The sequence below is a fragment of the Herpailurus yagouaroundi genome, unplaced genomic scaffold (genome assembly GCF_014898765.1).
Source record: "Herpailurus yagouaroundi ecotype Mexico unplaced genomic scaffold, PumYag 139, whole genome shotgun sequence".
In the NCBI taxonomy this organism is placed as follows: domain Eukaryota; kingdom Metazoa; phylum Chordata; class Mammalia; order Carnivora; family Felidae; genus Herpailurus; species Herpailurus yagouaroundi.
In genome coordinates this window covers 39,778,316-39,800,775 of record NW_024412394.1, presented here as the reverse complement: position 1 = coordinate 39,800,775, position 22,460 = coordinate 39,778,316, and the positions used below count along the sequence as shown (strand labels likewise).

Sequence of the window (22,460 nt, the reverse complement as noted above, 5' to 3'; positions counted from 1 at the left end):
GCCTGGAGGTAAGCAATTCACTAGTGGGGGAAAAAATTAAGCAATGCCAAGAGTACATGAAAACAAGAGAGATCCAAGAGATTAAACCGCTGGTGCCGCTTTATTCTGCTAACTTGAGCCTAATGGCCAAACGACTCTCTTAAGAGGTTTTAGTTTGTGCCTCTCTATGGAATTCCTTAAGTGACTTATATTTCATCTAAAACATAAAACCCACAAGTCCAAACACTATGTCTTGACATTATGCTTTACTCTGATCTCTGCTATCATCATTTTCTGATTTTTTTCAATCATTAAAAACAAATCGATTCTAAAACGTAATTACACACTGTTCCAAAACCTCATGTAGGAAAAACAGAAACAAAACAAAGAAAGAAGAAAAAAAACACACACTACAAAAGGAAAACAGGAAACAGTGTTTCCATAAACTGAGAATAGTGCAAGGGCCTGAAATCATTATTACACTGTATGTTAACTAACTTGGATTTAAATTTTTAAAAATAAATTTTAAAAAAACTTAAAAAAAACCCACAATACTAAAAGTGCCTATCTCATAGGAGTGTTGTGAGGATTAAATGAATTAATATTTTTAAAGTGCTTAGAACAGCACCTTGCACGTAGTAAGCTGTATAACTTTGTTTAATACAGTTTTTTAACACAAGCAGAAGAAACGTCTGGGTCACAAGTGGAACGAAGTGAGTGAACATGAGAAACCCGCCTTTGTCCTCCTTCTAAGTAATTTAGCACTGTGAGGCAGTTGTGGAGCAGATAGAATTGAGGTACAGTGGGAGAAATGTGTTTCAACCAAGTCTCAGCTAAGTGTGTTACCCCTCGGTTTATTTTCATTATATGAGTTTTTTGATTCTGCATACTTTGAAGTTTGCCTCAAGGGAAAAAGTTGAATTGGGACTCTTTGTGACTAGAATCTTTGGCCTAGAAGGTTGGCACCTTCGACTGTTTCTCATGCCAAGCCTTTGAGATTCTGTTCCCGTTCCAAAAGCTGACAGGAGCTTCCTTGCAAGTTGTTCTAAAAGAAATGAATGAGACTAAACTCCAACAGATTTCTGCCTTTATGGACCCTTAACTAGCCTAATTAGCTTGGTGAATTAGCAGTACGAAGGCCAGAATGCAGAGTGCAGCAGGCCCCAGCACTGGGGGTGGACACATACGAGGCCCACAGATCACGAAGCAGGACCAGTCCTGCGGCCCGTGGGGGACACTCAAGAAAGGCTGCCCTGAAAACACTGCAGAAAAGCTGCTGCCATCTTTTGGCTGATTGCACAGGAACATGGATTTTGAACCATGAGCTATGCAAATCTATACCCACAAAAAGGCTTTGTAATGCCAAACCTGGTGAGCATAAGATATTACATCGTTTATACTTTTGGACTTGAAAAAAATGAAGGAAAATGTTAATTAAGGTTGTTCTGAGTAGCTCTTTTCCATCCCCAATGGGAGGGAGGAAATGACTGCCAATGGAAAGTGGCATTAAGCAGGGACAGAAGGGACCCAGGGCTTCTTAGTACAGTTGTACTAGACCCAGTCAGAGCCACCCCCTTTGCATAACAAATATTTGTCTCCTCTATTATACTGTACTAATGCTTATAGGTAATATACCCATAGGTGTAATTTTAAAAACTCAATATACTGCTCTAACTGCAAAATGCAAAAGAATTTAAAAGGAAAGTAATTTATAATAAACTATTTCTATATGTAAATGTTTGATCATGATTTAACAAGAAGACATAATGGAGTAGATAGATGCACAAAATAAGTTTAGATTGAAGAAAACACAAATTCAGTGAATTATCAACATACTTCCTTTATACTGGAAACTTTGAAATCGGAGTTAAATATGTTTATATATGCATGGAATCACTGCAACACAAGAGCTGCAGTCGTATCAGAGACTCAGATACTACAAGGGCGCTGCAGTTGGTGATGTGGTGTTCTGAAATGGTGCACGACACTTGTTAAAGCTCCAAACTAAGCAGTGTTTAAAACTATGCAAAAGGTATTCAGAATACTCAGTATGTATATGTTAAAACAGAGTTAGGTTCTAGGCTTAGAAACTTATGAGCGTGATTTCTTTTTTAATCTACCTGAATATCTGGGGGGCCTGAGTGGCTCAGTTGGTTAAGCACCAGACTTCAGCTCAGGTCATGATCTCACCATTCATGGGTTTGAGCCCCGCGTCGGACTCTGTGCTGACAGCTCAGAGCCTGAAGCCTGCTTCAGATTCTGTGTCTCCCTCTCTATCCCTGCCCCACTCGCACTCTGTCTCTGTCTCTCTCCCAAAAATAAATAAACATTAAAAAATATATATACATGAATATCCAGTGGGGACATGAGAACATCATGAGAGATGTAAGAATGCTACACTGTGTGGGATTGTTCACACACTGCAGGATGTCCAGCATCTCTGGTCTCTGCCCAGGAAATGCCAGCAATTTCCTCCAGACACCTCTCACCCACCTCCCCACTTCTGATCATTGTGACAACTAATAATGACTCCACAAAAGACCAGAATACCATCTGAGGGCAGAGGGGTAGGCTCCATTAAGGAACACCACTCTAGAACTTTAGTATCCTCTTGGTGAAGTCAGAATGGGAATGAATCTGGGCATGAGGTCAGGTCCCAAGTGATGGAGCCTCTGCTGTTGTTTGGGGACCTGATGGCATCAAGGTCACAAATACACCTCCTTTCCTGTGTTTTTCCATTCTACCTTTTTAATTTTAGTGTACTTTTTTTTTTTAAGTTTATTTATTTATTTTGAGAGAGAGAGAGAGAGAGAGAGAACCTGCACACAAGCAGGGGAGAGGCAGAGAGAGAGGGGGAGAGAATTCCAAGTGGGCTCTGCTCAGTGTAGAGCCCGATGTGGGGCCCAAACCCACGGACAATGAGATCATGACCTGAGCCAAAGTTGGAAGCTTAACCAACTGAGCCTGAATACCCCTGTACATTATTTTTTTACTCAAATGTTTTGAAAGTCAAGTAGTACATAACAGTTGCCTGCTATATACTTCCCCATCAAGCTCTTTCCCCAAAGGTATATACTTTCAGATATTTCCTCTGGTATTATGTATCCATAATTCTAAATACGTTTTTCTCTCCCTTAGGGATTGATGTGTTAAATCATAATCTTTTAAAATTTATATATAATTACATTATGATTATATATAATTTTATATTTTATATATAATTATGTAATTAAATAGAACTTTATATTATATATAATTAATTATAGATTAAATTATATTATTAAGTATAATATATAATAATACATATTATTAAAGTAATTTATAATCATAAATGTTATCTATTGGCTTTCAAATAGGGTATATAAATGTTTATGCCATATGTACAGCATATATTAAAATTAAGCTACTTTCACTTGGTGTTTTAGAATTTACAAGCACACACAACACTTGCACACACATCATCTCATGTGATCCTCACAGAAGTTTTGAGAGGGTTATTGTTAGTGTCATTCTCATTTAAAAGATAGGAAACTGGAACACAGCTCAGTGACAGATCCAAGATCTTGACTTACAACATAGCAAAGACAAGACTAGAGCCCAGAATGTTTGCTCTTAATAGACTTGTTTTCTACCTTGCTTCAACAGCTTATTTGTCTATAGACCTATTCTGCTTGGATTCCCTTCCAGCACTTCAAGGCCCTGTTCCAATGCCACTTTCTTCCTGAAACTTTGCTGACCCTCCCCAGGCTGTGAGTCCCCAGCACTTTGGCCCATACCTCCATAATAGCACTCATCACAATGAATCATGACTTGTCCTTTTCACACTGCCTGAAGTTGGATCATGAGCTCATCAAAGCCCTAGGCAGTTTCTGCTTCCTCTTTTTTGTCCTCAGAGCCCAGCAGGTTATAGGGCACATGGAAGGTGCTAGTTATCCAGGAATGTGAAGAGGCATCTGTGTGTCAGGACTTGTGTTATGTGCTGGGGGTACACAGATGACCAGAACAGAACACATTCCCTGGCTTCCAACCCTCCAGTTGGTAAATACGTGAATGCTTGAGTGCTACTTTCTGAAATGGATAGAGAAGCAATGATTTCAAGAGGATAGCCACACAGACTGCAGTCCACTCAGATTTGGCTTGCTTTGTACCTTAAAACTTAAAAGATTAGCCAAAACAGACTGCAAGAGATACTCATGGAGGATGAACTAGATTCATAAGGTAATGAAGATCTTGAGAGAGGAATGGAATTAACAAAAGAGGCCAGTAAAGGTATATTCTTACAAGAACAAAGATGAAAAATGATTTTGGTGAACAGAAGTGAGCTATAAGTAAGGCCAATAGAAGTTTACATTAATCAAGATGGGAATTTATAAATGCGTGGATTGATATTTTATCTGAAAATTTTTTAATAGCTTTAACAATAGAGAAGATATCTTTGGCTTTCAAGATGATCGGGGAGAAAGGAGAAGAGGAACAATTTTTTTTAATATGAAATTTATTGTCAAATTGGTTTCCATACAACACCCAGTGCTCTTCCCAAAAGGTGCCCTCCTCAATACCCATCACCCACCCTCCCCACCCTCCCACCCCCCATCAACCCTCAGTTTGTTCTCAGTTTTTAAGAGTGTCTTATGCTTTGGCTCTCTCCCTCTCTAGCCTCTTTTTTTTTCTTCCCCTCCCCCATGGACTTCTGTTAAGTTTCTCAGGATCCACATAAGAGTGAAAACATATGGTATCTGTCTTTCTCTGTATGACTTATTTCACTTAGCATAACACTCTCCAGTTCCATCCATGTTGCTACAAAAGGCCCGAAAAATAAATAATCCAGTGAAGAAATGGGCAGAAAACATGAATAGACACTTCTCTAAAGAAGACATCCAGATGGCCAACAGGCACATGAAAAGATGTTCAACGTCGCTCCTCATCAGGGAAATACAAATCAAAACCACACTCAGATATCACCTCATGCCAGTCAGAGTGGCTAAAATGAACAAATTAGGAGACTATAGATGCTGGAGAGGATGTGGAGAAACGGGAACCCTCTTGCACTGTTGGTGGGAATGCAAACTGGTGCAGCCACTCTGGAAAACAGTGTGAAGGTTCCTCAAAAAATTAAAAATAGATCTACCCTATGACCCAGCAATAGCACTGCTAGTAATTTACCCAAGGGATACAGGAGTGCTGATGCATAGGGGCACTTGTACCCCAATCTTTATGGAAGAGGAACAATTTAAAGAGATAAGCCATGGGGCACCTGGGTGGCTTAGTCAGTTAAGCATCTGACTTCAGCTCAGGTCTGTGAGTTCCAGCCCTGAGTTGGGCTCTGTGCTGACAGCTCAAGAGTCTGGGAGCCTGCTTTGGATTCTGTGTCTACATTTATCTCTGCCCCTCCCCTGCTCACACTCTGTCTCTGTCTCTCTCTCTCTCTCTCTCTCTCTCTCTCTGTCTCCCTCTCACTCTCTTAAAAAAATATATTAAAAAAATAAAAGAGAGAAGCCTTTAGAGGCAATATGATAAGAGAAAAGGAGTAAGGCTTAGCAATAAGCTAGTAATGGATATGAAATTGAAAGGAGTTTATAAAGTTATCAAATCAAGTGGTATTGAGAAATTATGAAGGAAAAGAGAGGAGGCTTTGTAGGGGGTGAGTAATTTTTTCATTGTCCAGTTGAGCAAGAAGTGAATGCAATGAACACCTAGTAGGAATTACAATATATAACATACAGACTTTATCCATAAATGCTATCAAAAGGTATTTGAATTGCCAGTTATGCATTTCTTTTCTTTTTCTGAGCCTAAAAGGAAAATATCCTCCTTTACCTTTGGTAAATAAACACAGTTGTAAATAAATGTATTGGGGGAGTACTGTGTTAGCCAAATACTTTAGTTCAAAGAAAGCATTGACTATTTGTAAAGAATAATGTAATAGGGGCACCTGGGAGGCTGAGTTGGTTAAGTGTCCGACTCTTGATTTCGGATCAGATCATGATGTCATGTTTCGTGAGATCAACCCACATCAAACTCTGCGCGGACAGCATGGAGTGTGCTTGGGATTCTCTCTTTCCCTTTCTCTGCCCCACGCTCTCTCTCTTTCTCTCTCTCTCTCTCAAAAATAAATAAATAAACTAAAAGAAGAAGAATATGCATAATAGTAGATGCATACATGTGCTAGGCCTTGACATAAACTTGCCCTAATCTTCTGCAAAGAAGTTTTAGTGAGAAAACTAAAGTAACTTGCCTTTGGTCACATAGAACAGCTCAAAAGATCTGCTGTGCCAAGGCACAGTGCTAAGCATTTCATATATAGTGTGACCCTTAATCTTTATAATAAATCTAAGGAGAAACTATTGTTCTCATTTCATGGATGAAAAAACAGGAACTCAAGAATAATTCTTGCCCGAAGTTGGTAATAATAGTTGTAGGAAGAATCTCCTGAAAGTCCACCTGGTTCCTCTCTTCCACCTGGCATCCAGCAATTCCTCTTTGATGATATGATGGATTATCAATTGTGCAAGGGTGTCAATGTAAACATGAATTATAATTTCCAGAAATATCTAGTTAAATAAACTCTCTTTTGTCAAAAAATCATTATCATCATTATCATCATCCTCATCATTGATGACAAACATCTGCCATTCTCAAAAAGAAGGCACTCAATTTTCATTAATGATGTTGAGTTGGGAAAATTCTTCATACACAGCAAGTTAATGGCCACTTTAGATTCAAAACAGGGGCTCAATAAAAGGAACAGCAAAGGAAGATAATTCTTGTGGCTCCAATGCAAAGCATGCATTAAAAAGGTAATTTATAGGAAAGGCAGACTGAATGAATTTCGGGTTGAAATAATGAATGTTAAATTAGGCTTTTTAAATCTTAAAGGAAGCTTCAGAGTGACCAAGTGTAATTTTGTTTCACACTTTCTTCTTTTATATTAGCATTTGTTTTAGAACAGCCAGTAATTTATCTTTAGCTAGCTTCTGAAACTAAATAAATTGATTTAAAAAGAGAGAGTTTTAATAAAATACCTCTGTTCCTGATGCATTTATTTGTGTCTCCATCCACAACATCTTTGTTGAGAGTCCAAGAACTAAAGAGTCACTTGGGGCTATGCCCTTTCAGGACCAGGTGAAATGGCAATTATCAGTGTAATGGGGTCAGCAGAGGGCCAAATAGCTTTCCCTGAATTAGCATGTGAGGGGAGTGTGGGCAAATTAACTGTGTATGACTAAACTCCACTTTAGTTGCTGCTGGTGACACATTGCTGGAGCCAGATTCATCTCTAAAAATGGAACTCTTCAGGGATCCTGAAAGAGTTCATTTCACATTCTTGGTCATTAGTCTGCATAATAATAAAGCTCACAAGTATTGAGTACTTACATACACTGGGTTTTGTGCTTTACATTATTTCATTCTCACAATAACCCTAGGAGATATTGATTCCAACAGGATTCAGTACAAAAAACAAAAGGAACCCTTCTAAGTATTTTAAGCAAGGTAGGATATAAGACAGGGAATTGGGTGTTTACAAAACTATTAGATGGGCCAGAGGAGCAGGTTCTAGATGGGGCCTCCAGAACTGATTCCCAGAGAAATAACAGAACCGGTCTACGAGGAGAGCAGTTACCTTCCAGGTTACTGAAGTTAGTAAATTTACAAACCATGTGCCAGAACAGGAATCCAAATTCAAAAAGCTGCTACCACTGCCACAACTTTTGACACCCAGGCAGCTGGAAAAAGAATCCCGGAGCACTGCTCAGATGAAACCTCACGCCTCCAGGATTTTTAGTGCCAGCAGTAAGATGGCCAAGTGAGATGAGAGGATGGCCTTCTCGTGTCTGCCTTCCAAATTTCAAACAAATCCGTCTAAATGACGGGAACTAAATCACAGCCAAACTCCTAGCTGCAAAACAGTTTGAGAAATGCAGGATTTTAGCTTTTCAACCTCTGCAAGAGAGGAAGGACCGAGAAGGGAGGTGGAATATATGATAAGCAAGGTAATCCACATTATTATTCCAGGGGGGTACTCTATTACCATCCTCATGCCCCCTGTTAATAAATAAGGGAACTGAGGAACAGAGAATTAAGTAAATGGCCTAAGGTAACACCAAGGCAGTCTGTTCCAGAACCCGTGCTCCTAACCATGGGCCTTTACCGCCTCCTTATAGTCAAGTTATGGTCCTTGTGCACAGAGGCTAAATGAAAATTCTGGCAGCATTGCTCACCAAGTTGAAACTTTTTTTAACGATAAAAAAGTTCCCACAAGGTAAACCAGGAAAGAGCCGAAGCTATAGTAAGGGTACCATTGGATTCTTCCTACTTTAATAATACTAAACAAAATCCATTTAATCAGATAGATCCAGCAAAACTCTTGAATTCTACTTCTTTTTAGGACCTGACTATTGATTTAGGTACTATTAGATGCTATGGAAATGGTGTTTCAGCTTGGAGAACCAAGAATAAACAGGGACCCAACTGCAGATTAATCCCCTTTCAACACTAAATTCAACCCAAAATCTCAGAATTTACTACTACAATGTGATGAGTAACCTCTTCCAGAGACAATGGAATCAGACCTCCAGAGAGCAAAAGAAAATATCTTTTATCCCCAGCCCAGAACTGGTGTGACTGAGACATTTCCAAATGTTTACCAAGCCCATTTTAATTTCCTTGTGGGCTTCATTGCAGTTAGACTGGGGCATGTAAGTTCTGGACAATGGAGGTTGGGAAGTAAAGATGTACATTACTTATAGGCCTGGCCACCCTTTCCACCCATCACTGGACCCTGATGACCAGTCCATGTGTTGATGATGGTGGGATCACAAGATAGAAGGAGCCGGAGCTCCTCACCACACTAGACCATGATGTGAGGAAGCAATACATTTTTATGGTATTAGGCCACTGAGGTCTGGAGCTGTTTGTTACAGAAGTTAGACTGACTAATCCAGCTGACCTGAACCTTCTGCTAAAGATCTTCCTGACAAAGACAAGACCAGGTCAAGAAGACCTAGCCCATGGGCAGAGGCACTCCATGTTGGATTTGTAGGGAGTACCCAAAAGGGTGTTACTCTCTGGATAGCCTCAATTTCATGGCGTTTTACCTGCCTTCTCCTCATCAACATCAGACTCTTTTTTCAAAAATTCATTCAACTATTTCCATACCCTTTGCTTTGCTTCTGCTTCTCAGACCAGAGTAGCAAAGCTGGACACAGTGTTGGAGAGGAAAATAAAAGAGCTAAAATGGAATCAGGGAAAAAGGACTCTACCTGAAATTGCTGGACCTTTAAAATCTTTTGATAGTGTCACCCCTGGAAAAAGTAGTCCCTTCCATCTGCTGAAATCAGATCATTGATGAGCCCTCTTCCGCCTGGGGTGGGAGCAAGCAGCATGGGAGGACAGTAAGGACACAGAGGATTTGAGCTCCCTTTTCTGGGGAACATTGGTGATCACAGGATAGGACTGCACTGATGAGGGTCCCCTTCTGTACACCAAAAACATATGAATAGGCTAACCCAGAATTCACACACCCTAAAAAGAAAACCCTAAATCTACTTAAAAGCACCATTTATATACAATAGCAAATACGTTCATTGTAGATCACTTTTAGCTGTTCATTAAACCAAATTCCCTGGGGACATTTTATGTCAATGCTTTGGAAATTAGTCCTTGTTACTTTATGTAATTGAAAACAATAAAACTAAGTGCCTGTTATACTCTTCTGTAATTTGAAACAGGGACTCCCAACCTCAGGTCCTATCTCCAGGCCCCTCAATGGCCTCAGAGGTAATGATGGGAATCTGCATTATTTCCATTATATCAGAAAATCTTACAGAAATTGAACATTCAACTTAAAGCTGTATGACCTAAATAAAACGTCGTTTCTATTTTTTGACTGAGATATATCAGTTTAGTACAACAATTGATCATCTCAGAAGATAATTGATAGTTGATCACCTTATGCTACCTGGCCGTGCTGAATAGCAGTCATTTAATGTCTTTGATTAATCACCCAATAAGATCTTCATAAAGAGCAACCTTTAAGAAATGGGCTCCATGTAAGAAAAATTATTAGCAGTTTAAGAATTTAGCCAAAAAGTGGAAACAACTCAAATGTCCGTCAATGGATGAGTGGATAAGTAAAATATGGTGTAGCAATACAATGGAATATTATTCAACAATAAAAAGAATGAAATACTGCTACATACTACAACATGTATGAACCTCACAAAACATGCTTAGTGAAAGAAACCCATCACAAAAGACCATTTATTATATGACTCCATTTATATGAAATGTCCATCAGATGCAAATCTATAGAGACAGAAAGTAGATTAGTGGTTACTTAAGGCTGAGATGAAGGACAATAGAAAGTGACTATTAATAGATATTAATAGATTGAGGGGGCGGTGATGACAGTTAGATTATGGTGATTGCACAGCTCTGTATATATTCTAAGACCCTTTGTAGACTTAAATGGGTGAATTTTATGCTATATAAATTATATCTCAATAAAGCTATTAAATTTTTTCAGAATCATGAATTGAACTCCATAATTTTCCATTTGACCAAAATTTGCCTGGATTGATGGAATCTTATAGTCTCAGAGTATAATTGGGCTCTGGAGAAACAACACAAAAACAAACAATAACTGTCTACAGCATCTTCTCTCAACCCTCTCTCCCCACTTCAATTGGGTCTTTCTCCTGTACCCTGTTCCTTACTCACGGCAGGAAGTCATGAGAAGAGAAGCTGTTTCTCCCACTGCATTGTCCCAAGAAATGACCCAGGGCTTTACATATTTTCACTTCTATGCAGAGAATACAGCCTGTGGCCCTTCAACCACAGCAAAGTCAATCCTTCTCTTTGGCAGTTTTCCCTTTTCCCTCTATAGCTGGTTTTACCTGGCACTAGATCTGCACACATGACTTTTCCTTTTCTCTCTTTGAGGCATTTAACAAATTCCTACCAAAGTCACCAAGAGGCACAACAGCATTCTCCTAATTATAAGTTGGAAGCCAATTGTAAAAATTTCAGAAAATATACCACTGGCCAGTAATAACCTTTGTTAATGTTTTGGCATATTTCCTTTTATGGTTTTATATATATTTTTACTCTTTTTTTTTGAGTTGAGATCATACTAGAAATTTATTTTTGTAGATTATAGGAATCATGTAACTAGTCTTCTTGTCAGTAGCTGCTAAAAAGCCTAGAGGCAAAAGCACAAAATCTTACAACATTCATGCTCCGGATAAAACTCTCCTAGCTTAATTTTATGATTTTCCATTTAGTTTTTTTCTGTCCTAATTTCCTTGTTCTTTTATTTCTACATTTAACCTTTTATTATATGTATCTCTATAAACAATGCTAAAGGCTTTCCAAAATAAATACTTTTGTCCCTCACAATCATTCTTAAGTGTACAGTTCAGTAATGTATTCACACCATAATCTTGCAAAACTGAAACTCTGTACCCATTGAATAACAACTCCCATTTCTCCCTTCCTCTAGACCTGGTCATCATTCTACTTTCTGTTTCTATGAATTTGACTACTTTAGATACCTCACATAAGTGGAATCATACTGTATTTGTCTTTTTTGTGACTGGTATATTTCACTTAGCATTATGACCTCAAAGTTCATCCATATCGAAGCATATTGGAGAATTTACTTCCTTTTTAAAACTGAATAATATTCCATTGTATGTAAATATTTTTTGTCTATTCATCCATTAATAGACATTTGGCTTTTATTTCCAATATTCTTGGCTATTGGGGATAGAGCTGCTATGAACATAGATGTACAAATATCTCTTTGAGACTCCATTTTTAATTTTTTTGGATATACAGCCAGAGTAGGATTGCTGGGTCATATGGAAGTTCTATTTTGAATTTTGAGGAACCACCATACTGTTTTCCAACATGGTCGCACCATTATGCAATCTCACAAGAGTACACAGGGATTCAAGTGCTTCACCAACGCTTGTTATTTTGTTTTTGTTTTTGTTTTTGTTTTTGTTTTTGTTTTGATAGTAGTCATCCTAATGAGTGTGAGGTGATATCTCATCGTCCTTTTGATTTGCATGTCTCTAATGATTAGTGATATTGAACACCTTATATGCTGTTGGTGATTTGTATATCATTTTTTTTTAAATAACTATTCACATCCTTTGCCCATTTTTGATCATATTGTTTTTTGTTGTTGAGGTGTAGGAGTTCTTTGTATATTCTGGATATTAACCCTTTATCAGAGATATGATTTGTAAATAATTTCTCCTATTCCATAGGTTGCCTTTTCACTGTAGGGATGTGTCCTTTGAGGCACATAAGTTTTTAAGTTTAATGTAGTCCCATTTGTCTATTTTTGCTTTTGTTGCCTGTGTTTTTGGTGTCATACCCAAGGTATCATTGTCAAATCCAAAGTCATGAAGTTTCCCGTATGTTTTTTTCTAGAAGTTATATGTTTGGGGGTCTTATGTTTAAGTCTTCAATCTATTTTGCATTAATTTTCATATATGGGATAAGATAAGGGTTTAACTTCATTCCTCTGAATGTGGTTATCCAGTTTTCCCAGCAGCATTTGTTGAAGAGACTGTCCTTTTCCCATTGAATGATCTTGGCATCCTTGTCAAAGACCATTTATTTGACCATATACATGAGGGTTTATTTCTGAGCTCTTTACCCTATTCCTCTTATCTGTATGTCTGTCTTTATGCCAGTACCACACTATTTTGATTACTGTAGCTTTGTAATATGTTTTGAAATCACAAATTGTGAGGTCTCCACCTTTTTTTTTTAATGTTTTGCTTTTTGGAGTATCTTCAGATTCCACATAAATTTTAGAATGATTTTTTTCTATTTCTAAAATAGTGCCATTGGGATTCTGATAGAAATTGCATTGAATATATTCATTGCTTTGGGTAGTTGACATCTTAATAATAAATTCATGAACACAAGATATCTTTCCATTTATTTTTTCTTTTTTAAATTTCTTTCAGCAGTGTTTTGCAGTTTTTAGTGTAAACACCTTTTTTCATCTCCTTGATTAGGTCTGCTTCTAAGTAGTTTATTCTTTTTAATGCTATTATAAATGGGATCATTTTCTTAATTCCTTTTCAGATAATTTATTAGTGTATAGAAATAAAACTGATTTTTGTGTGTTGATTTTGTGTCCTAAAACTGTACTGAATTTGTTTATTATTCCTAACAATTTTTTGTAGAATCTTCAGGGTTTTCTACATATAAAATAAAATCATGTGCAAACAGATAATTTTATTCTTTTCTGATTTAGATGCAATAAACAATTTTTTTAATGGAATAAATGTGTTCCTGTGTTATTGAGATATGACTGACATGTAACATTGTATCCACTTTAGGTGTACAATATAATGATTCCATGTATGTGTATATTGAAAGATTATTCCTACAATGAGTTTAGTTAACAGCCATCACCTCAAATAGTTACATTTTTTTTTCTTGTGATGAGAAGTTTGAAGATTTACTCTGTTAGCAACTTTCAAATATACAAGACAAGTGCTGTTAACTATAGTCATCATGCTACACATTACATAGTCAGAACTTATTTATCTTATAACTGGATGTTTGTACCTTTTGACCACCCTTACCCATTCTCCCACTCCCCCACCTCTGGCAATTACCAATCTGTTCTCTGTAGTTCAGGGTTTTGTTGTGTTTTTGGTTTTGTTTCTTTGTTTGGTTGGTTTTTTTGAGATTCCACATATAAGTGTGATCATACAGTATTTGGCTTTCTCTATCTAACTTATTTCACTTAGCATAATGCCCTCAAAGTCCACCCACATTGTTGCAAATGGCAGGATTCCCTTTTTTATGGCTGAATAATGTTTCATTATGTATTTATACCACATTTTCGTTTTTCTTAATAATTTTTTAATGTTTATTTATTTTGAGAGAGAGAGAGAGAGAGCACTTATGGGAGGGGCAGAGAGAGAGAGGGAAAGAGGGAATCTGCACTGATAGTGCAGAGCCTGATGTGGGACTTGATCCCACGAACTAGGAGATCATGACCTGAGCCGAAATTAAGAGTCAGATGTGTAACTGACTTAGCCGCCCAGGCACTCTTATACCATATTTTCTTTATCCATTCATCTATCAGTGAACACTTACCTTGTTTCCATATCTTGGCTTTTGTAAATAATGCTGCAATGAGCATGTGGATGCAGATATCTTTTCAAGATAATGATTTCATTTCCTTCAGTCATATATCCAGAAGTTGCATTATTTTTTTTTTTCAACGTTTATTTATTTTTGGGACAGAGAGAGACAGAGCATCAACGGGGGAGGGGCAGAGAGAGAGGGAGACACAGAATCGGAAACAGGCTCCAGGCTCTGAGCCATCAGCCCAGAGCCCGACGCGGGGCTCGAACTCACGGACCGCAAGATCGTGACCTGGCTGAAGTCGGACGCTTAACCGACTGCGCCACCCAGGCGCCCCAAGAAGTTGCATTATTGAATCCTATGGTAGCTCTATTTTTAATATTTTGAAGAACCTTTATACTGTTTTGTATAGTAGCTACACCAATTTACATTTCCACCAAAAGTGCACAAAGGTTCCCTTTTCTCTACATTCTCACCAATACTTACTATCTCTTGTCTTTTTGATAATAACCTTTCCAATGGGTGTGAGGTGACATCTCATTGTGGTTTTGATTTGCATTTTCCTGATAATTAGTGATGTTCAGTACCTTTTCATATATCTATTTGCCACTTGTATGGAAATTGTCTTACTGGAAACATGTCCAATTTCCTTATTTGGAAAAATATCTACTCTGTTCTCCTGCCCAGAATAAATTTTATATACCGCCTTTCACTATCAAAAGTATTCTCAACATCATTAAAAATGTTTGTAAACATGATTTTTTTTTAATTTTTTAAACATTTATTTATTTTTTTGAGACACAGAGAAACAGGGCATGAACAGAGGAGGAGCAGAGAGAGAGGGAGACACAGAATCCGAAACAGGCTCCAGGCTCTGAGCTGTCAGCACAGAGCCCGACGCGGGGCTCGAACTCACAGACTGTGAGATCATGACCTGAGCCGAAGTTGGACGCTTAACCGACCAAGCCACCCAGGCGCCCTTGTAAATATGATTTTTAATTGCTACATGAGTCCACCATCAAGGTGTGCCATAATTTACATGACCATTCTTCATTGTTCTATTGTTGGACGTTTAGGTTGTTTTGAACTTGTGTTATAAGGAGCAATATTCGAAAGCATGTCTTTATGTATAGTTCTTTGGTCACATTTAAGATTTTTTTCTTTATGATAGATTCCTAGAAGCAGTACCACTGAGTTAAAGCTTGTGAATATTAAGACTTTTGACACATTTTTTTCTAATTTGGGAAAGCATAACTTTAAAAAGATAATTGAGGGGCGCCTGGGTGGCGCAGTCGTTTAAGCGTTCGACTTCAGCCAGGTCACGATCTCGCGGTCCGTGAGTTCGAGCCCCGCGTCAGGCTCTGGGCTGATGGCTCAGAGCCTGGAGCCTGTTTCCGATTCTGTGTCTCCCTCTCTCTCCGTCCCTCCCCCGTTCATGCTCTGTCTCTCTCTGTCCCAAAAATAAATAAACGTTGAAAAAAAAAAAAAGAGTAATGGTAAAAAAAAGATAATTGAACATACAACATTTGGGTACATCATATCTATCTTTTGAGAATTTACATTATATCTTTATATTTTTAGATGGCATGAAATACATTGTATAGGTAGCTTCAAATACACAAATATGTGAATTTTATTTTTCATAACATTGAACTCTTTTGTTCCTTCCCAAATCCTTCCCTTCCTTGCTGGGCTGCTGGGCAGCCAGTACTGAAGAGTGAGTTTTGTGGGGCCAGGATGGGAAGGGGGTAGCCTACTTTAGGATGTACAAAGTAGGAAGCAACTATGGGGCTAGTTTAGACAAAGTTTTGGGGGGACAGATGGCAAGGCTGAGAGTCATTTTTCTGAAGACATATAAAGCAAGCCTGAGAGGCCTGACCTAGATTGGACAGTGCGAACCTAGTGCAGACCTGTGGGCCAAATGAGGCGTGTATCATAGCTGGGGGGCAATTGGAAAGGTGGGAGATTCGGGGCTGTCACAATGATTGGGAGGGTACTACTGGCATTTAATGGGCAGGGGAGAAAAATGCTAGAGATATTGCTTGGCTTGAGACTATTTCCTAAATTAATTTTCTAGCCCTTAATGTCAGTATCTCTCCCACTGACATACACTGGACTACTTTTGTGTTGATGCTTCCAGACTCCAAGGGCTACCCTGTATTTGTTCCGTTAACCATTAAGGACCATAGAAATGTAGAAACTCACATTCAGTGATTTAATTAAGTGGATAACTTCAAAGTCCCTAAATGTGAACCATTTGAATGTTGGGTACCTTTTTAAAATGTACTCTCTAGGGTTGCCTGGGTGGCTCAGTTGGTTAAGTGTCAGACTTTGGCTCAGGTCATGATCTCACAGTTTGTGAGTTCAAGCCCTGCGTTGACAGCTTGGAGCCTGGAGCCTGCTTTGGATTCTGTGTCTCCCTCTCCCTCTACCCCTTGCCTGCTCATACTCTGTCTCCCTGTCTCTCTCTCTCTCTCTCAAAAATAAACATTTAAATAAATAAATAAATAAATAAATAAATAAATAAAATGTACCCTCTAGTGATGATGGGTTTGGAATAAAAGGACAAATTTTATATTTATTCAAAAACCTATTATAAACCACAAACTTTATGTATTAGTCTCTTATGGCTACTGTAACAAATCACTACAAACTGAGTAGCTTAAAACAAAAATTCATTCCCTCACACTTCCAAAAGTCAGACATCTGAAATCAAGATGCCACCGTTTAGAGAGGCTGTATTCCCTCAAAGGCTCTAAGGGATAATACATTCTTTGCCTCCTCCAGCTTTTGACGTCTGTAGGTATTCCTTGACTTGTATCGACTTTCCTCCAATCTCTGCCTTCAATAGCCTTCTCCTCTTCTATCTTATGTCCCTCTGTTTCACTCTTATAAGGACATTTGTCTTTGGATTTAGGGCCCAGCTGGCCAAGCCAAGATGATTCCTCATGTCAAGATGCTTAACTTAATTAAATATCTAAGACCTTTTATAAAATAAGGTAACACTCACAGACTCCAGGGATTATGACATGAGTATCTTTATTGGGGGACCACCATTTAGCCCACTACTACATTTTACTTCCAGAATCTTAAATTTTATAGCAATTGTATGATGGAGAATTGCATTTCTCATTTACAAGTGAAGACACTGAAATTTAGAAAAAATGAGTATTTGACCAAAGGGTCCTGGCACTTGAAGAGCTAAGATTCATGCCGCAGCTCCTTCATGCTTTGATCCAGTGCTGATAGGATCTGCCTCATGCCTGGTCAGTTACATGGCTCTGTCTTCACTAATGGAAAAGTCAGTCTCAGACAACAGAGTTCACAGATGGCTACGTACACACCACTAGTCTTGACCTAAAGAAATAAAACTTTTTTGCTAAAAGAACATTTAGTCTAATACAAGAAAAGTATAGTCAAGCCATTAGAGGTGCTCTTTCCACAATCAATTCTGAGTATGTATCAATGCAACCTAAATTTAGATATTGCAATGTTCCAAAAGTGCCTTTTTCCATTTTCTTATCCCCTGAAAAAAAAGATACATTTTTCTAGCTCAGTCCAACTTATTCTCTCAACATTTGTTGAATACCTACTATAATTTATGATATAACCTCCCTTTAAATCTTTCTTGGGCATTTTTATTTTAGAGTAAGAATACATTTGAACTCACACACATATACAAAAAGGTATAAAGATAATTCTAGCATTCTCTATACCCTGGGTTATTTTTTAACATAATTTATTGAACATTAACTTTTTGTTCCTTTTGCTTAAATTTAAGATATATTAAATAGCTTTAAGATTTTACATAACTGTGAGTGGTTATTTCTAAAAAATTTTTTTTACATAAAGATTTTTTTTCACAATTCAAATTTAGGAGTGTTTTGAAACAGGGCCATGGAGTACACATTCAGTCAGGCCCATCAAAGCAATTGTAAAATAAAGAGAATATCATACTGCTTTTCAAAAACAGGTCATTTTTCTACCAAGAGTGAGTTTTTCAACAGATACATATTAAGATATCTCATTATATACATAGTCAAAAAAGTTGATGGTTTAGAATCATAACTTTTCAGGGAAAGGATAGATTTCCTGATAACCTTGTATGTTTAAGGAAATAATGTATTTAATGAACTTACACACAAATAACATCTGTTATTACTAATTGGGTAAATAATGTGGAAATACAAAAAATTGAAATGACATTAATTTGGCTACACTGGAGAGCATCCACAAAAGAGACCCCTTAGATGCTTTAAAATGTAAATAGTACCCATCAGGGGACGTAGCCTCACTTCACATAATAGGTTTTCAGATAAACAAGTAGGGGAAATTTGCACTAATTCTATAGGGGCATAATTAAAAATAATTAGAAAAAAACACATATTTTATGAAATAACTTCAAGAAAACATACAGAGATGGATTTTGCATTTTCAGAAAATGGTGAGCATGTTGCACAGTCCTGGGATCTGAAGTCCCCAATGATACAAGCTTCCTTCCCTGTGTACCTGCCAATTTTCTTTAAAAAAAAAAAAAGAAGAAGAAGAAGAAAAAGAAGGAAAGGAAATACACACACACACACACACACACACACACACAGGACTCTCCAGGGAAGAAAAGGCATGTGTTTAATGACTCAGTCCTTGGCAACCATCAATAAGTATGCTAGTTACAGGCAACCAAAGAGTGTAATATGTATACTGCAAATCCAGGAAAATACTAGAGTGGATAGATAGATAGATAGATGACAGATAGATGAACAGATTCCTTACTGTGAAATAAAAGAGTAAACAGAATGACAATCACTCTTGGCCTTTGCTACAATAACAAACAATGGCCAAATCTCAGTGCACCCACAAACATTTATTTTTCTTTCACATTACATGAAGGCTAAAGATTCACAGGGCTTGTGCTGAGTTTGTCTGGGTTCTACATGTCTTCTCGTTCTGGGACCCAGGTAATACTCATAGTAGAGAGCAGAAGCTAAGAGACAGAGCCAAATTACACAAGGACATTGTTCTGCTGGGACACAGCATACTCATCTGCCCACATTCCATTGGCCAAGCAAATCCGAAGTCAGTAGGGTGAGGAAATATGTTGTATTAAGAGGAAATATGGTGGGGAGCCTGGGTGGCTCAGTCAGTTAAGTGTCTGGCTTAGGTCATGATCTCATCGCTCGTGGGTTCTAGGCTCCTGTCTGTCTCTGTGCTGACAGCTCAGAGCCTGGAGCCTGCTTCAGATTCTGTATCTCCCTCTCTCTCTGCCCCTCCCTTACTCATGTTCTCTTCCCCCCTACTCTCTCTCTCAAAAATAAATAAACTTAAAAAAAATTTTTTAAAGGAAATATGGAAAAGTGGAGAGGAATAAACAATTGTGAACAAATAGTCTATCGCACCTAAGATATAGAAAATAGCAAAATAATATGACCAAATATATTTATTTTAAAGAAATATTATTATTAAACATTTAGGCAATTCAAACAGGAAAGTGCTCTAGTCAGTGGTGGACCCAAGTTTTATGGGGTCCTAAACCTATGCATTTTTGATAGTCTTTAGAAAACTATGATCAAATACTACTAATACAAAATTAGGGGACTTGAAGCTTAAGCTTAATTAACATCAAGGTAAATTCAATTTTGTCTTCAATTTATATAATGTAAAAAAACTTAATGTCATTCATCGGTAAAACTGTAACCAAGATACATATCCTCTACTTCAAAACTTGTATTAGCATAGTTCTTTTTTTAAGCTGAATTCTGTTTTATTTTATTTTTTGTTTTTATTTATTTTTGAGAGAGAAAAAAGAGCATGAGTGGGGGAGGGGAAGAGAGAGACAGAGACATAGAATCTGAAGCAGGCTTCAGGCTCTGAGCTGTCAGCAGAGAAAAACTGAAAAATTTTAAACAATTTTATTAAGTTTTTATTTATTCATTTATTTATCTCTATATCCAACATGAGGCTTGAATTTACGACCCCAGCATCAAGAATCAATGCTGTTCTGACTAAGCCAGTGAGCCGCCCCCAGCACAGTTCTTTAAAAATAAAATACCGTAATTTTTAATAGGCAAATGATGTTTATTCATTTGGTCCTAGGAACACAATACAATAATCTTCTGTCCTCCTGACGCTACACAGGGCACAGACTAAAAGGAAGGTGGGAGTTCTCTAAAGGTCCTCATCTAAAGAAACCCATCTATTCACAGTTTTATTTATTCAAAGAATCCAAATTGGTTGCCATTGTTAAGTATATTATGACCATCTCATGCTGCTGTTTTAATGCGTATGTTTCATTTTGGAAAAAAATTTAGGCCCCTACCCCAAGAGACAACTGATGTGTAGATGCAAGATTGTTACTGAGAATTAACACATATTTTTACAGTTAACACAAAAAGCACATTATTTCTTATACATTTTCCACATCCTAGATATGGTTGAGGATAATAAGGGAAATCATAGATGGTATGGTTTTCAAGCCAGTGAGCTAAATAAAACTAAGCAATAAGAAGGGGGTAGTGTTAGAATATGTTGGAATGTATGGCCCAGATCCAGTCAGCGCGGGTTAAGATCAGGAAGGCGGAGGCCAGAAAGATAAAGATTATCCTACTCTTTCTTCGCTTGGTGTGCTAGGCAGGATAATGACCCCCTAAAAAACCTATTTCCTGTCCCCCCAAATCTGTGAATGTTACCTTACATAGCAAGGGTACTTTGCAGCTATGATTAAGGTTATAGACCTTGAGATGGGGAAATTATCCTGAAATAGCCAGGTGGGCCCCATCTAATCACACGAATCCTTAAAAGCAGAGACCTTTTCCAAAGGTGGTCAGAGAAAAAGGTATGGTGACAAAAGAGTCAGTGAAACTTGTGATGAGAAAGACTCCACCTGCTATGCTAACCTCCAAAAGCAGACACAGCTCTGCTGACACATCTATGTTAATCTAGTGAGATCCTTACTGGACTTTTGACCTCCAGAACTGTAAAAATAAATTTGTGATGCTTTAATCCACTCAGCGTATGGCGATTTGTTACTGCAACAATAAAAATCTAATATATTTGGCAAAGGCGGGAAGCGAGCCACTTGATGACATATGCAGATGGTATCCTGATTCACCAGTGGGAATGCTCTAGGAAGATTCATTCCCTGAAGCTCAGCACCAGGTCCTGGTCTTTGACCCTCCCCCCAAGTTTCTAGGGCTCTCCCAGGTACCCACTGCCACTCTGGATGGCCCACCAGGGGAAATCCTAGTTTATCTCTTCCAGTTTCTTCAGTTTGTTTGTGAAGTGACATTTCAAGATTACTCTTAGTTTGATTTTTCTGCATGAGGTATAGTGGGAAAACACGCTTCAGCAACTGCATGGGTCACATTCTCCAATGTGATCAAGCTGTTTGCAGTGGATCAGGGAAATGATTTTGGAAGTACATTCATTTTCCACTGGTTCAGTGTTTGACAGTTTGGTTTGTTCACATTGCTGAAAAAGAGAGCATATAATGTTAAGTTCTGTGGTCTTTGAAATATGGATATATTTGAACTGTAAAACTGCATTCTGATTAAACCCACTTAAACATTGTTGTAAAAAACACAGGTCTGTATTTTTGTTCTCAGCTGGACATTCTGTGCAAAACAGTATCTGCCTAGCTCCAAAGGGGATACTCAGGAAGAAACCATAAGAAGAACCTCTAATTAAAAACAAAAGCAAAAAGTGAGTCATTTGGGAAAGTTAGAAAAAGATATAGAATATACGCAAAGGCAAGGGATGGACCGATTCCAAAACATCATTTAAAATAGTTTGAATAGAAATGGTCATTGACTAGAGGTGAAAAACAGTCACACACAAGCTATTATGAATGATTTTCCTCGCACATAAAATAGGCTAGAAAGTGAAATCAAGCAGCAGTAAAGTCATGATAGGTAAGTGGACTACATCTACTGAGGAGGAACAGAAGTCCTCAGGTAAGAAGAAACTATGAAAGAATAAAGCCATTTGCCAAATAATGGACCAGAATGATGAGCTTTGTGTTAACTGATATTATAAAGTTATTATATAATATTTTAGGATACTTTAATGCATATTCTTTTTCAACATCAAAGGATTTAATGTTGAGAAGAATGTTTACCATCCTCACAGAGCTTAGTTTCTGGATTTCAACTGTGCATCACTGAGAAAACAGAATGTAATATTAATCGAGCATATGTTGCCCAGAATAGTGACTATTTATAATAGACAGTTATTAAGAAGAACCACTAGTATACTGACACTAAATAGTAGAGATTGGCAAAAAAGGAGGTTATTTGTGTTCGTAAATTAGAGATATTTATTCATGCCAACTTTCTTTCCAATATAATCCAAGTAGAAGCACC

General features: G+C 37.7%; 1 long non-coding RNA gene across 1 annotated transcript in view; it reads right to left on the bottom strand.

The window, feature by feature from the left end:
- Window positions 1-21,410: 21,410 nt before the first annotated feature.
- Window positions 21,411-22,460, bottom strand: part of LOC121029695 (uncharacterized) — an 80,556-nt gene continuing 79,506 nt past the window's right edge. The window contains exon 4 of the long non-coding RNA XR_005789840.1: window positions 21,411-21,570. This is a non-coding gene — a long non-coding RNA (uncharacterized LOC121029695). The remainder of the gene's footprint in view (window positions 21,571-22,460) is intronic.